Raw genomic sequence first — 17389 nt, 5'->3', positions numbered from 1 at the left:
GGAACAGCCAAAACAAGTTTTTTAATAGTGATTTTTCTACTGTCTTATTACTTGCCATAATATTATTCTAATTAAAAAATACATATATGCACACAGATTTATATATGTTGTTTAATTGTTTGGGTCAAGTTTGGCTGTGTGCATTGCAGATTAAACACAGTAATTCGGCATGAGAAAATAAACCGTTGTAAGGGGTGTGGAGATGGGAGGATCCGAGAGCCCACAGCATGAGAAGAGAGATTACAAAAAGTAGACAAAAGAACTGGACAGTGCAGCAGCTGGGGCTGCTCATACTATGGGGCATGATTCATGCTCCTGAGAGCAAGCACAGAATTTTAACACAGTCTAATAGCCTGTGTTCAAGATTATGAAATGTAGTCATTAAGAATAAGTTAAGTCTGATCAGTATATTCTGTTTAACAAGCATGGAAGTGTACAGTCCATTAAAAAACCTGTCCATTACAATAGTTAAAAATATTATCCCAGTTTTTGGAGTAAGCGTCATTTCCTTTGGGGAATTTACTTGGACAATGTGTTTCCCCGTCTCTTTGTTCCGTGCTTTTGCTTAAAGAAGGAATATGACATATCCATGAATGGTTACCATGTAAGAGCCCAGACGTGGTGCCCTTCCAACTTCAGGGGACTGTTCTCAGAGACTTCAAATTTAATAGCGTGCTCTGGAATGGCACAGTGCTGCAGCCCGGTCCACAAGAGATAGGATTTTGTTTGTTTCTTCACTATTGTATCCCCAGTGCTCAAAGTAGGTACTGAAAAAATTATTACTTGTGTATAAAAACATATGTAAGTAAAACTGTAATATTTGGAAGCAAAATAATTTGAGTTTATAGGAAAATTAATATTGCATTTTAAATGCTCATTTACAGTATGGTCAAAACTTACGGATATCTTGCTTAAATCAGAACAGACCATGTTATGGAAATGTAATAAGTAGACGTCTGTGAAGGAAAATAAAAGAACAGGGAAAGCTCCAGCTGCCTCAATGACATGCAAGAAAACTTAGGTTTTTCCCAAAGTTCAAGGTAAATCGCCTTCGCCAGCCAGTGTTCATCTTTTTCTTCATGTCTAAAAGTGAGTCCCAGAGGAGCCTTTTGCCTTGCCGTCTCAAATTAGATCATGCTTTATTTTATCAAAAGTTTCACTCTTCTTATTCTGTGCTGTTAAAACCTCAGTCTGGTGTAAATGGATTCTGTGGTGGCATTAGGTTCTATTTGTCTCATATACTTTGTCAGTTCTAGTCTAGGACTACATAGAGAGAGCCTTTAGCCAGATGCTAATACTAACAATGACAAAATATTTGAATTTGGAATCTGGATGAATCATTTAGGCTAAGATAAATGACATCATATTTGGGGAAAAAATGGCTTCCTTTTTGCCTGATATCTTTTGTTTGCCTATGAATTTAAAGAAGACTTTAGAATCATAACATTATTATGGATAGCAATTAAGCTATTTGGAATCTGATGTTCTCACATTTTATGACATATAAAATTCCAAAAAACCCTATTAAACACATTAAAAACATTAACAGTTTTTGTGACTTTACATTTGTTAATTCTTTAAGGGTGAATTTAGATATCGGCCAAGCACAATAATTCACGTCATTAGATGTGTACGATGGTTCCAAGATATGTTGAAGAGAATGGGGAAGGGGATTAAGAAAATGATCTTTTATGGTACTTATGGTTATCTTGGAATTCTTATCTATTATAAAGTCAAAAATCGTTTTGAAAATCTTGTAAAGGATATGCTATTTATAGGGCCCATGGTCAGCTTCTCAGATGTAATGGTTCTCTCATATTAGTCATTAATCTCTGTTTCAGCAATAATCACAGACCACCATAAATTCCAAATACCCACGGAATTTTATGGTCTGAAATGATTTTTCAATTTAATGCTCAAGCGTTAAAAATAGACCAAGAATTCCAGAATTTGTTTTCTTTTAATCAGTTGCAATGTAAAATGTTTATGAATCTCAATCTCGAAAATCTGTTTTAATATGATGAAATATTTTGGAACATTTAAAAAAGTCATAACAAGACTGAATTACATCTTTTGTGTTGGACTCAACAGAAGAACTTTTTAAAAAGCATAGTTAGCTGTATTTTTTTTTTTACAAGTTATATTTTAAGGTGCAACTTGAAATCACTTTCCAGATGTCTCATTTACAGAATCTGACTGGTTTATCCATGAATCACCAGTATGTCATTTTGTTTCAGCATTAAAGTTTTATGTAAACTAAGGAAATACCAGAGCCTTCTGCTCTCTTGAGTTTTTCCTTATAGGATCCACTCAGTCCAGATTCAGTGATAATAAAAGTCAGCATTAGAAAACAGGCCATGCTTCCAACTAGGTCAACATCTTAGTAGTTGGCCCTAGTCACTCTAGAATACTATATCTCAGACTTAGGCTTCTTTCTATTTTCCATATTTTACTCATCAATCATGATTTCTGTCATAACTTGGCAAGAGTCTCTAGAATGCTGTGTATTGTTAACATAGTCCTACATTTCCTGAAATAGACACTCCATATACTCTTGAGTGAAGAAGTCTTTGGAAAAGTTCTTTCTTCTTGAATTAAGTTGCATAGTAAAAACATAGATTTAGCTTAATTAAAATCACATGTTAAATGTCTACGACATAAAATCCCTCAAAATATTTTGATGAATCAACTACTTTTATTGCCTGTGACCATTTGAATTAAGTGATGAGGAAAATTTTGCATTCTATGACAGAAAGCTAATGATACAATGGAAGCATTACCTTCTCTGAAAAGTAGTTTAATTTCTTGGTTTAATAATATCATTTTCAATTTAGAATTTAGGATAACAACTGAACAGATTTTTATGACCTTTTAGATGTTTTTGGTAGTTATTATTGATCAATTATTTGATCTTTCCATGGCTTTATGAATAAAACCCAAAGTTCTCAGCATCATGTGAAATGCCATTCATGTAGATCCTTCATAGGAGGGGTTCTCATGTCATGGACTCAAAGCTTAGAAGGTCACTTATATCACACATCACATGTAATGAATTTGCAAAAGAAGAAAATAACTGCTTTGTCATTGATTCCACACAATCTTAAACCAGGAGGTGTCACTTCCTTAACCAATTCTCCATAGGCTTCTCTGTATCTCCTGGGTCCTCAAACGAATGGTAAATATATCCTATTTCTCTAAATGTTGTGAAAGTTTATGAGTTTTGCTTATGTTACTATCAGAGACATAGTTCATGTGTTAAAAAGACATATGCATCAAGGTTGGAAAATACAAGGTATTTTACTTGAGCATCTGTTAGCTTGACTAATAACAAAACATCGAGCCTCTATTTGTACACTTCTATCAGTCCTCACCTTCAATCTGACTCCTTTACTCCTTTTAAGCTCTTTTCCTTGCACCTGCCTCTATAGACACCTGAGTTATTTTGAAATACAGCACTTCCCGCTTTCTAAGACTCCCCTATCTTTCATCCATTTCATACATGTTGTTTCCTTTCTTGGGATGTCTTTCTTCCTTGTCTTCTGAATGAAATTTCTTTATCCTTAAGATTCAGCTCAGATGTTAACACTTCTTTAAAGTGTTCTCAAACATCTTATAATTCTACATAGATTAATTAAAAATGGTACTTAAAATATTGTCTTCTAATTGTCTTTTTTAAACTGTGTTTTTTGAGCCAAAGAGTTGTGTTGTGAGGAATGTGTTATATATGTCTAATGCCTAGAACAAAGCAAGAGTTTAGGATGTTTGTTCTAGCACATAGTAAAAGTTTAATATGTTGTTAAGCTCTTATCAACAGAGCTTATCTATCTCCATCCTACCCCACCCTCTGCCTCATTACATTAGCTAAATCTGTTATACATTTCCATAGCATTCTGTACGCCCATATTAGCCATTTTCAACACTCATAAGTTTGGCTAATATTTGTCTTTCTGCGTATATCTCATTCATTGCTGTGTACCACACATCAAGTGTTAAATTGAATAAATGAATTAGTTTCAAGAGAGAAAACAGAGATGAGACTTGGAAAGACTTATCTGAGACTTTCAGACCCTATATCCTGTGGGTCTAAAATACTGAAGTAGGTGTGGAGATAACAACCTAAACGTCCTTTAAGGGCATGGATGGATAGATTAACAAACTGTGACATATGTATACCATGGAACACTCTTCAGCCACAAGAACAACAGAGACTTACATCTTTAGTAGGGCTTAGAAGACTCCAGAACTTCAGGGATGAGCTTGAATCTTTTCATAACTTATTTAAGTAGTTGTAACCAGAATTTCATAGAAATATGAACAGTAAAGGCCATTCTTGGTGAAGTCTTAGATGCAAATGAGGACCAAATGTTGGAAGCTGTTGCAAAGGGCTTAGATGAATTGTGTCCACGCTCTAGGAATTCATGGAATGTGAAATTTAGGAGTGATGAAATGAGATATTTGGCAGAAGACATATCTAAGTAGCAAAGCATTCAGGCTGCTGCATGGATTCTTTTCACTGCTTATAGTGAGATAAAAAGAGAAGCAGAGTACAAAGTTGGGACAATTTATAATTTGCGATCTGGCCACGTAAAGAGTGGCAAAGCATGTCCAAGAGAGAATACCAAGGGCATGATGAAGCAACCATTTGCCAAGGATATTGATCTGGATAGAAGGAAGCTGGGTGCTATTCTGGCTTCCTTCATATTCTGCAATAATAATAGAAATACAGTGCACAAGAAATGGTTTAGGCTTGAATCATCCTGAAACTATCCCCCAAGTCAGTGGCAAACTTGGCTTCCATGAAGGTAGTCCCTCGTGTAAAAGACATTGGGGATTGCTGTGGTAAGCATCTTTGTGATGTTAATTCGGAAGGCTTGCAGAATGCAAGAACTGTGGGGGCATGGCTACCTCTACCTAAATTACCTAAATTTCAAAGGATGTATTGGATGCTTTGGGAACACAGGCTGAAACATGTTGCAGGGGTAGAGGGACAGCAGAGAACTACTAAGGCATGCTGAGCAGATATGTGGGATTGGAACCACCAGAGAGAGTTCCCAGTTGGACAATACCTCATGGAGCCTTGGCAGTGGGGCTACCTCAAGACCACAGAGCCATGGGGATACCAGTGTGTCACTCTACAGCTGTGTGGGTTGAGCCCAACAAAGCCATAGGACCACCTCCCCATAGTGTGTCCAGGAAACAGGACATGGGAGTCTAAAGAGCTTATTCTCTGGCTTTAAGACTTAATGATGCTTTCCTTGTTGGAATTGTTGGGATCAGTCATCTCTCTTTTTTGGCCTATTTCCTTCTTTTAGAATGGGGTTGTCTACCTTATGCCTTTCCCACCATTGTACAGTAGAGCCTCCATAACTGACTACCTCCCTACATTGACCGTCTCCATAGTTGACCTAATTTTCATTGATGGGCCATGCACCACATGTGCTCAGTGGAAGTTCCTTATGGCCTCTGTATGTTGGCTGTCTTTTTATAGTCCTTTAGGTGGTCAACTTACAGAGGTTCTACTGTATTTTGGTAGTAGATAAATTGCTTTGGTTTCATAGGCTTCCAGCTGGAGAGACTCATGTTGGGATGAATCATATCTTGAGTCTCACCCATATCTGATTCAGATGAGATTTTGGATCTTGGGGTTTTGAATTGAGGAAGAAATGAGTTAAGACTTTTGGGACTATTGGAATGGAATGAACACATTTTGTATGAGGAGACATGAGTTTTGGGGGGTTAGAAGGGATGTTATGATTTGAATTTTTGTCTTCTTTGAAACTTATGTTGAAATTTAGAAGCAATTGTGGTGGTGTTAAGAAGTGATTACATCCTTGGAATCTACCCTTGTGAATGGATAAATGCTATTATGGCGGGGGGGGGTTAGTTGTTGCTAGAATGAGTTTTTATAAATGAGCTTGGCCCTTTGGGTTTCTCATTTCATATGCACTCCCTTGCTCTTTCTCCTTCTTCCATGGGATAACACAGCCCCAGTGCTCTGGGCAGCCCTAGGCAGTTTGACTTTTTTCCTAGTCTCCAGAACTGTGTGCTTAATAAATTTCTTTTTTAAAGTAATATTGTAAATTACCCAGTATAGCATATTCTGTCATAACATCAGAAAATGAGCCAGGCCAAATATAAAATAATATTTTTTAAAAAGGACATTTGAGGCATTTACTTACATGCCTGCAAATGGACTCTTTATCTGAAAATAGAAAGAAATTATTAGTTTATCTGTTATTATTTTATTCCAGTTCTACTACAGATTTCACTTGAACTGCCAAGACATTATTTTAAAGTTTATGTGCCTTGATTACATCTTATTCAAGAAAAGGAACTCTCGAGTTAATTATTCTCATTGTCATTACCTGACAAGTCATAGATGCTTGACAAACACAAGTATCTGTCTTAGGCACCATAATATAACCATAAAATTGGGCATAGATATTACCAATTCTGGCAAAGGAAGTGTATCATAAACATCTATGATGGAGATTGATGAGAATATTCTTACTCTGTTCAGCTCTCTTACGGAGTTAGTGATATTCCATCATATGAAATAATTGGCATATCTATTAAGAGCACACTCCCTCTTTACAGAATACAGATATATTTATATGACAGCATATTAGTAAACTTCGAGGTAGTCAGTGAAACAATATGATTTCTCATCCAAGTTATGGGGAGGATATCTTATACAGACAGGTTATCCATAAAGTTCGTGTGCAATGAACTTTACAAACACCCTGTATTTCTGAAGATAGAATTTCTTTTTAGAAAATACTCTTCCAGACTCCAGAAAAATATCGGCATTCATTTAGTGGAATGGTAACTATAAGTGCTGAAAAGAATCTTCTCTCTTTTATATTTCACCCCCCTCCCCCATTCATGTCATATAAGGAATTTATGTTATTTTTAACTTTTTTACTTCCATTAAATTTAGTTATAATTAACCAACTATATTACAAGTCAGGAAATGAGTCTCAATCTATAAAGATGACTTATTTTCTTATTCTAGGGCTAGCAAAAATTAGCAGTAAAAACACAGGAAGGAAGTAACACCTTAAATAGAAATTACTTTAAGTCAGATTTCTGAAGTCAGGAGGTAATATTCACTGCTGAGTCATCAGTCTACGTGAAGTGATAAGTCTATAAGTAATAGGAGAAATCATTGGACAGCAAGTAAGATAATTGTATTACAGAAACTCAATACTTTCCAAAAAAGTTTTTTTAAGAGCTCTTTATCCTGTGGAAAATCACAAACTGTATTAGAAAGCACTTCCATTTGAGTTGAAAATTGTTTCAAAAGTCTCTCTAAGCACTAGATGAGGTAAGCAAACTTAACTGCTGCAGCCCTACAATTCCATTTTCGCCATCTGTGCTTTCACATTTCCATGAAATACCCCAGTGAAATCACAGGGAAACATGGCCGTGTAAGTAACCCATAACATAACTCATGTATGTGACACAACTCTTCCGAAGAAGGCTGATACGTTAAACAGCAGAGGAATTAAAATGGTAAACCACGTCAAAGGATGGGGTAGGAAAAGACATCTGGAAAAGAACAGGTTGATTGAAGTAGGCCTACGTGGTTTCGGAATTGGAAGGTCATACTAAACTAATCTCCAGAAGAGCTTTGAGGGTATTTCTGCCAAAACAGACAAAGGCGGAGCAGGGATGTAATATGCTTGGATTTTCCAGGCTCACGGGAGAACTGTGGAGATTAAAGAGATGGTCTAACAGCAGGTCGTGCTTTATTTCCATCCTTTCTATTGTTTTCCAAAGTGGCTCTCTGGCTTGTTTATTAAATTCATGTGAAAAGGCAGAAACATTTATATTCCCTTAGGAAATATTTATTGTGCTTACTATGTGCCAGTCAGGTGCGGAGATTACAGAAGCAAGTGATGTAGCTTTGACCTTGAGACCCTCAGAGTCTAGTCTGAGAGGCAGGCAACTACCCTAACCTCACACTAGAGATACATTAACCCAACCTCAGAGTTTTTGCCTAATCTGTTTGAGATGTTTACAGGCAATTTCAATTTCAAGTTAAAAGTGAGGCTAACTCTCATTTATAAGAGTCGTTTATGAGTATGTAACGGTTAAGAATTACATACAAAGGCGTGTGGCTTTCTGCAGAGGCACTTCACTGGCTCTTCCAGCTGTTCCTTCATTTTCTGTTCCACTTTATGGCAAAGCATTTTAAAAGAGTTGTATAAACTCACTGTCTCTATTTTCTCTCTCTAAGACGCTTGGAAACGAATTCTCATCAATCTCTGATTCCTACAACTTCAAAGCTGCTGTTGTGAAAGTCACTAAATTCCTGCACCTTAGTAAATCTTGTGGTTGACTCTAAGCCCTTGTCTTACTTGAGGGAATTTGATAAGGTGGATCACTTCCTTCTCTTTGAGATAATTTCTTCCCTGGGCATTCAGGATGCCAGCTCTCCTGGTCCTACTTGCATGTTCCTTGATGTTCTTTGTTGGTGTGCTTTGCTGTGTCTTCCTCAAATCCCCACCCTGTGATGTTGATAAACAGAGCGTCCTTGTTTCTTATTTCCTCTATAAACCTCTTGTGATCCCCGCTAGCCCTGTGGCATTAAATATCATCTACATGGTCATGACTTTCAGGCATCTGTATTGATATCCCCTTGGTCTCCAGACATCTACTGGAATATTTATTTGATATTTCCATTTAAGTGTCTAAAAGACATCTCAGAGTCAAAACCTCCGAACACTACACTTCAGTCATATCCTCCAATTTTTTTTTTTTTTTTTTTGAGATAAGAGTCTTACTATTTCACCGACAGTAGAGTGCCATGGTGTAACAGCTCATAGCAACCTCAAGCTCCTAGGCTTAAGTGATTCTCTTGCCTCAGCCTCCCAAGTAGCTGGACTACAGGTGCCCACCACAATGCCTGGCTATTTTTTCATTGTTGTTGTCATTATTGTTTAGCAGGCCCAGGTCAGGTTTGAACCTGCCAGCCCAGCAGGTACATGTGCCCAGCGCCCTAACTACTGAACCATGGGCACCAAGCCTGGTTTTCTGGATTGAAGTCATTTCAATTTCCTTTAGTGGCAAAACAATCCTTATAGTTTCTCATCCTTGACTTTTCTCTTTCTTATCCCTCATTCCCCAAATCACGAAGAAATCTTCTAACCTCGAACTTCTAAATGTCTCCAAAACATGACCATTTCTTACCACCAACCACAAGTCTGGTTTAAAAAGCCCTTATTTCTTGCATGAACTTCTACCTTCTTTGTGCTTCACTCCTTATCCTACTTCCTTACCCTCAACCCCAAAGTCTATCATAGCAGCCAGAGATAGCCTGTAAAAATGTCTGCTGAACTATTCTGATCGTCATTGAAAAATCCAAAGTTTTTCCAACAGCGTGCAAGGCCCTTCATGCTCAGGTTTTCACTAACTCTCTGCTGTTTACCTGCAATTTCATTAATCTGCTCTACCCCATGGAGCATCTTTGCCAGGCCTATCTCAAGATGTGCGCTCTTGCTGAGCTCTCTGTCTGTATCAACCTTCCCTCAATAACCTCCTGGCTCATCCCCATATCTCTTTCACATGGTTGTCCACAATTCATCTCTTCCCCCAAACTGTATTTAAAATTACAACACTCTCAGAACTCTCCTACCCTCTTTGCTCCTTTCTTTTTTTCCATATCACATATTGCCATCTAGTATAATTTATGTATTTGTTAAACTTATTATTGGTCACACATGAGAATATAAGCTCTATGAGAACAGCTTTTCTCTTGTGTTTTATTTGCTATGGTGTTCCAAATAGGAAAAAAAAATAACAATGTGGAAAAAAGAGAAATATGCATACTAACCTCAAGATAATAAGCACATTTCAGGAGAAATAGAATAAAATAAAATTGGGTAGCTATGAATAGGTTGCTTTAGTTTTATTAGTAGGAGTAACCTGTTACTTTTTACCTAAGAAAGGACCCAATGAGAGGCAGGGCTTCCTTTTTATAAAAATGGTACCTTGGTTTTTGTCGTATTTTCCTCTGAACTCTCTGAATGTTTAAAATATTTCAGAATATTAAAGAAATGGTGTTGAAAGGAGAGAGCATGATAAGTAACTGTAGTTCTGGAATTCTGGAGCAGAGATTGAAGAGTATGAGACACAGAAAGAAAAGAGAGAGACTATGGCTAGAGGAAAGTTGACCGTGTGGTGCCTGCTTCACTTTCAAGTTTCCTAGAGCAGTGCTCACACCTCACCATTCAGAGTTGTTTTAAAATGCAAAGTCCAGTTTAGTCTGTCTGGGATGGGCCTGGGATTCTGCCCTCCTAAAGCATACCCAAGTGATGTCACCCCTGCTGGTCCCAGCACCCTGCCAACAAGATCCTAGAGTTTGGCTGGCATCTCTAACTAGGCTGCATGCTGGAGTCACCTGGAGAATCCTAGGAAATGCTGATGTCTGCATCCGGCCTCCAAAGATTCTGATTTAATTGGTATTCGGATTATCTGGTGATAGAGATTTTTAAAAAATGATTCTTGTGTGTCTAGCAAACTCTGAATACCCTGAATACCCAGGGAGACCCAGGACCCAGGAAGGGATAAAGGCAGGTGCCTTCCTGATAGACTCCCTCTTCTGAGGGATTGATGATGATGCCCCCTACAGGCTCCATTGGAGGCATTTTGGGCAAAGGTCTCTGGGATATACCCATTGCTGCTGCTCAGATCAAGCCACGTGTTTTGGATTAGGACTCAACTTGGACGTGAATATGAGCCAGACATCTGACAGAATCTCTACTGTTCCCTTCCCTGTTTCTTTTCTTTTCTTTTCCTTTTTCCCTTTTCTTTCCTTCTTCTTTCAGTAGGATCTCACTACATCATGTAGACTGGAGTGTAGTGGTACTAGCATCACTCAATGCAGCCTTGAACTCCTGGGCTAAAGCAATCCTCCCACTTCAGACTGAGTAGCTAGAACTACAGGTGTGTGCCCACCATACTCTGATGATTTTTTAAAAAAGTTTTTGTAGAGATTGGGTCTCCCTATGTTTTCCAAGATGATCTTAAACTCAAGCAATCTTTCCACCTTGACCTCCCAAATTGCTGGGATTATAGGCATGAGCCACCACACCTGGCCTGTTCTTTTCTGAATGAAGCCTGTCTGGTCAATTGCTTCAAGAATCTGCATCACCTTGACATTCAACATGAAAGAAGGAAAAGCATGTGCCTGTGTCTGAGGGGGACCCTGTCAGAGGTATGCTGATTACCAGAGCTGTTGCTACACTATCAGATCAATGATTTAATCATTTATTATTTTCACAATTTATTGATGGTCTGATGTGTGCAAGTCCCATAACTAAGTGGCGATGGCGGAGTTTTTCTAGCCTTGATGGGGCTTACAGTTCATCTCTTATGACTGAGAGCTGCATAGTTGTGTATTTATGTATAATGTGGAAATTGTTATATGCATATTCAAGCATCAGAGAGAAAGGCCTCCCTGAGAAGGTAACAGACTAACTCAGACCTGAAAGGTAACAAGTCACCAAGGAGAGCTCGGTAGGAGGCAGGGAAAACGTGAATGTTACTTGGCTTCTCACAAGAATTCCTATGGCTTACATTTCCTCTTTCCTTCTCAAGTGTTTTTACATCAGACTTTTAGTAACTGTGTTATCCCGAATGTTTCACTATTTTTTTGTTTGTTTCCAACCTGAAAATTCCAGCCTCTACCAGTTAATGGTTTCAGAGAAGCCTGAATGATGAGACACAATGGTAGACACAGAGCAGGAGAGGGCCACCTGCTGAGCTGTGCTTCATTCTGGTTGCAATGAGGAAAATTACCTGGACAGGAGTTTGAGTGGGAGAAAGGAAGACAGGAAGTAGACTGTGAGTGGGAGAAAGGAAGACAGGAAGTAGACTGTGAGTGGGAGAAAGGAAGACAGGAAGTAGACTGTGAGTGGGAGAAAGAAGACGGGAAGTGGACTGTGAGTGGGAGAAAGAAGATGGGAAGTAGACTGTGAGTGGGAGAAAGAAGACAGGAAGTAGCCAGTCTATAGACAGGTGCATTCAATCCAGTTGTCAACGTCAAATGTAATCTAGAGACACATCTTTATGTTTAAAACACTTCATTTAGGAAGCTAGAATTGCAATTCCGGTCCTAGGCACATATTGAGTGGTCTTTGGTATATCCAATGAGCAAAGAGGATGTTGGATGTTTCATCAAAAGGAGAACCGTTACTTATTGTTTTTCCAGAAAGTTCACTGCCACTAGTAAGGTTCTGAGGAGCTGGCAGGTTCTGACCAGTGAGTGACATGGGTGAGTAAAACTAACCTTAAAGCTGCAGCGGAGTGTTCCTGGAGCCCTCAGACAAACCTGGTTTCAGGGTACAGCAGGGACTTTCAGCAGCTGGCCTTGTGTGTCCCCAATGCTTCCTGCCCCCTTGACTCTTCTTCATTTGGGTATGACAAGAAGGACCCAACTGATATGATCTACTTTCACCTGGTGACAATTTGTGGCTACTTATGCCCAGGTATTGGAGAAGGGAGGAGATAAAAAGCCACCAGTCTGGAGGTGTAGTTACTGCATTTGGGGACTGGTCAGGGAGAGGAAGGAACTGCTGCTACAACTCCGTTTGGGGAGTGGGTTCATAATTTTTTCTTTGAAAATTTTATAGCCTTTAAGGGACTTTTTAACATTTCTTATTTGTGTCTAGATTAACTGAAGCTCCAGTTTTATAGAGAGCTATGGCAATTGCTCTGGATTGTTCTTTAGGTAACTATCAAAGCATGCATTGGGGCAGATTATCTAATTGCTGTTGAGGGAAAAAAATGGGGGCCTCATTACACATCACAGCATGAGAAAAACATGTTAAAATACAACGGATGAGTCACAGAGAATATTCGTCAGTTGCATTGAGGATTTCACAGTGTAAACAATTTTGGCCCCTTTGATGTCATTCTCTTTATCCTAGATGAAGTTTCTTCATGTGCCCTGTTTCTTATAATGTTCATTGTGTCACTATATTTGACATAGAGGATAGAATTCAAGAGGGCCAGTGACTTCACTCCAGTCTTTTTATCTCTAAATGGCTTCAAAATCCTAAGTTGTTGAGGGGATGTTATAATAATCCTAAGTTGTTGAGGGGATGTTATAATTTTGAGGGGATATTATAATAAAAACAGAAGCAGAAAAGACAAAGCAAAAACAAACTTAATGACCGTAGCAGAAGTTAGGTTTGTGACTTAGAGCTACAGTGATTAGAGAAGGGTCTAACAAGTTTGGTGCATGAAATTTAGCCACAGAAAGGACAAGAAATGGTCTCTGCTAGGCAAAACAAAGGCTAACATTGTGAGATCTCAGTGGCATAAAATATGGGCTTCAAATAAGAGTTCTGGTCAGTGCTATATGAAGGAAGTGCTTTATTAGCTATCATAGTGTGTACCTCTGAGCCTCGTACCACATGGTAGCATGGAGAAAGGGTCTGGGCTCAAAGAATGAGCTATTCACTCAGGTTTCATAATCTTGCTCTGTTTTAGCCTCCTGGGTTGACAGCTTTCAAGTTAAGCAGGGAAGGCTCTAAAAAAACAGTCTTGCATTCTTTAGTGATATAGTTTGTTTTTGGAAAACGCCTATCTAAAATAAGGAGATAAAATAAGTTTAGCCTGTGAGCTCAATTTATAACATTAGCTGTCTTTCCAGAGCGTGGTGATATTTTTGTGATTGCTTTGAACACTTTAGTAAAATATTTACAGAAAGAGTCATCTCAAATGAAATTAGTTGCAATTTCTATGCCATTTAAACCTATGCAATTATATAAATGATCATTTTAAAGTGAAAGCTTACTTTGTAAGTAGAAAGTGCTTTGCAAAGATTTTGAATAGTAGCAAAATAATTCTACTTAGCAGTTTTTAAGTAAACCACTGTGAACAATGCTAATCCCATCATCCACACGCAGATTCCTGTATCCCAAGGAAAACACAAGATTATATTAACTGAAATTAAAATTGAAGGAAACATTTCTGAATTCATTTACATATCCCCTGTGATTTGAAGATAAATATGTTTAGATTCTCATTAATATTAATTTTTTAGATTCCAAGGTTAGTCTTGAACAGTACTGCCCAAAGTTCAGGGACCTAACTATATAAAATTGCAGAAAGATGCCCAGAATTGTTCTGAATTTGAACAACAATGAAGGAAAAATAATGTAGTAATCTATTGGGCTCATGCCAGAAAACCTAGATGTGTTGTTATAGAATTTTCAAGGTTATTAGCAAAAGAGATTGCAAAATTCAAATTTATACGTAATGTTATTTATTGGTAAATCGCATTACTGCCTTTAAATATATTGGTTATATTTATTTCTAAAATAATTTGCCAATTAGTATATAACATATACATTTTGAATTTTACTGAATTCTCAGATGAAGTAATGGGAAATAGTTGCTCATTGCTTAAAATCATTAAAAATTCTGGAATACACCAATCAAAATACCTAAGAAGAATTGCAAAATATATTTTTAATTCATTTTCAGATAAGAACAATACTTTCTTAAAATAATTTCCTACTTAAAGCATGAGATGTGAGCAATCTCTCTATAGGCTGGCCAGTCCACTTTATGCTAGCATCAGAGGAAAATATTATTTGTACCTACAAGGCCTCTAAAGATCTTCATCTAGAATAAAAATGCTTCTTAATCAACAAGTCAGTTGCTGTATTTAACAACTGATTTTCTCAATCAGCAAATCACTAGTAGTTTCCATACTTAGTCTACCCCAAAAGCACTCTGTTTAATTAGCTTTTAAGCTGGTTTTCACATGAACCACATATTATGGGTTGAATTTACCATCCCCATCCCATACTTATATTGAAATCCTACCCTCCAGTAGCTCAAAAGGTGACATTATTTGGAGACAAGTTTTTGGCAGAGATAATCAAGTTTAAATGAAGTCAATAGGGTGGGCATTAATCTAATGTGGCTAGTTCCTTAAAGAAAAGAAAAGAAATTTGGACACAGAGACACACATAGAAAGATAATGTCATGTGACTGTGAAGACAGCCAAGTATCTACAAGTAAAGGGGTAGGACCTGGAACACATCCCTCCCTCACACCTTCAGGAGGAACTAACCCTATGAATGCCTTGATCTCAGTGATAATTTCCTTTATAGAAAGATCACTGTGATCCTGCTCATTTTTCTTAAATCTAAAAGAAATTTGCTTACAATGGGGGCATTCAGAGTGTCTAGGTAAATTGTGTAAATTTATAACAGTTATATAAAAATCAAAGTGGCTTTAATTATTTAGGAGAAATGTAGATAAATATTACATATTTTGAAATCATTTCATAGTGCACAGCCATTACATTTTTAGGTTTTAGTTTTATTTAAACTTAATTTTTAAAAAATGCAAACTGGGTAATGTGAGTAATATTCTGGCAATGTTTAGAGAATGTAAGTGGCAAATTTATAATATTTCATTGGAGAGCTTGGTTCTTCATTAATTTCTTTAACTGTGTACCTATTAATTTACTTGAGCTTTGAAATAATAGCATTTTATAATCCTGAAGATCATTTTGCCTTCTTTTCTTAAATTTCAAAATATTAAGGGGTACAAATGTTTTTGGTTATGTAGCTCACTTTAGTAATGCTTGAGCCATGGATATAGGTTTGCCCATCACCCAAAAAGTGTTTGTCAGCTATTAGGTAGGTCATTAGGTAGGTTTTTTTTCTTTCCTCTCCCCCTTCCTGCTTGACTTCCACTGAGTTTTACTTTCCCCATGCATGTGTGCTCATGAGTTAGTTCCAGTTTAATAATGAGTACATGTGGTGTTTGTTTTTCTAATCTTGAGATAATTACTACATGTAGGAGGATAATGGTCTCTATTTCCATGCAAATTACTGCCGAAGGCATTCATCATCCTTTTTTTATGGCTGACTAGTACTACATGATGTACATATACTGTGTTATTAATCCATTCATGAACTGATGAGCACTTGGGTTGATTATACATCTTTGCAATTGTGAATTGTGTTGCTATAAACATTCAAGTACAGGTGTCTTTTTCATAGAATGGCCTGTTTGCTTTTTGTAGATACCCAATAGTGGAATTGCTCAATCAAATGATAGGTCTACTTTAATTCTTTGAGGAATCTTCATACTTTTTCCATAGAGGTTGTAGAAGCTCTATCAAAAATGAAAAAGGAGATATTACAGCTGATATCACAGAAATACAAAACAGCGTTCATGAATACTACAAAAATCTCTGTGCTCATAAACTAGAAAAAAAAGCAGAAGACATGGAAAAATTCTTGGACACACATAACCTTCCAAGACTCAATCAGGGAGAAAGAGAATCTCAGAACAGCCAATAGCAAACAATAAAATCCAAGTAGTAATAAAAAATATTCCAACAACGACAACAACAAAAAGCCCTGGACCAGATGGATTCGTGGATGAATTCTACTAGACCTACAAAGAAGAGATGGCACTCAACCTCACAAATTATTCTGTAACACAGAGAAGAAATTTTCAACTCATTCCATGAAGCTGATATCACCTGTACACCAAAGCCAGGAAAGGACATGTCACAAAAGGAAGAGTACAGATCAACATCCATTATGAATATAGGTGTAAAAATCCTCAATAAAATATTAGCAGACCAAATTCAGTAGCACATCAAAAAAAAAATCTACCAAAAACTTCACCCCAGAGATACAAGGATGCTCCAACATATGCAAATGGATGTGATTGATCACATAAAGAGAAACAACAACAAAGACCATATGATCATTCTGGATCCCCCAAAATGTACTTTTTTTTTTAAAGTTTACACTAACTGCATTCATTAGGTAAAATCCTTCTTATAATAGATGCACTTTGATTTCTTGTTTTGCCAAGTTTGAAACATTTTAAAACCATAGGAAATTTTATATATGTTTACAAATCCAAGATAAAGATAAATATCCAATTTTAAAAATGGATAAGGAATTAATACCATACTAGTTCACACTGTATTGGAAGTCAAAGAAATGAAATAAGACAAAGCAGTTAGAGACATAAGGATTAGGGATGGAAAGGCTATCTTAACTTCCAGGTAATGTGCTTATATATTTGGAAAATTACAGGAAGTAAAAATCAATGGAAAATATACCACAAATAGAAATTATGGGTAGGTGGATCGTGTACCTACAAAGGAGATAGAATAGAGAATTTTGTATCTTGATTTGGGTGGTGGTGCCTGAATTTATACATCTGTTAAAGTTCATAGATACTTTACAATATTTAGTGAATAAACATCTCTAGTTTCACATTCTCATTAATGTTTAATATTGTCAGACTTTAACATTTTTGCCAATTTGTAAGTGTGAAATAATCTTATTGTTATTTTATTTTTACTTTTCTAGGTTATTTGTAAGCTTGACTA

The sequence above is a fragment of the Otolemur garnettii genome, unplaced genomic scaffold (genome assembly GCF_000181295.1).
Source record: "Otolemur garnettii isolate 467f Iridium unplaced genomic scaffold, OtoGar3 scaffold00121, whole genome shotgun sequence".
NCBI lineage: Eukaryota > Metazoa > Chordata > Mammalia > Primates > Galagidae > Otolemur > Otolemur garnettii.
The sequence above is the reverse complement of the archived record's forward strand: the minus strand, read 5'-3'. Positions refer to the sequence as shown.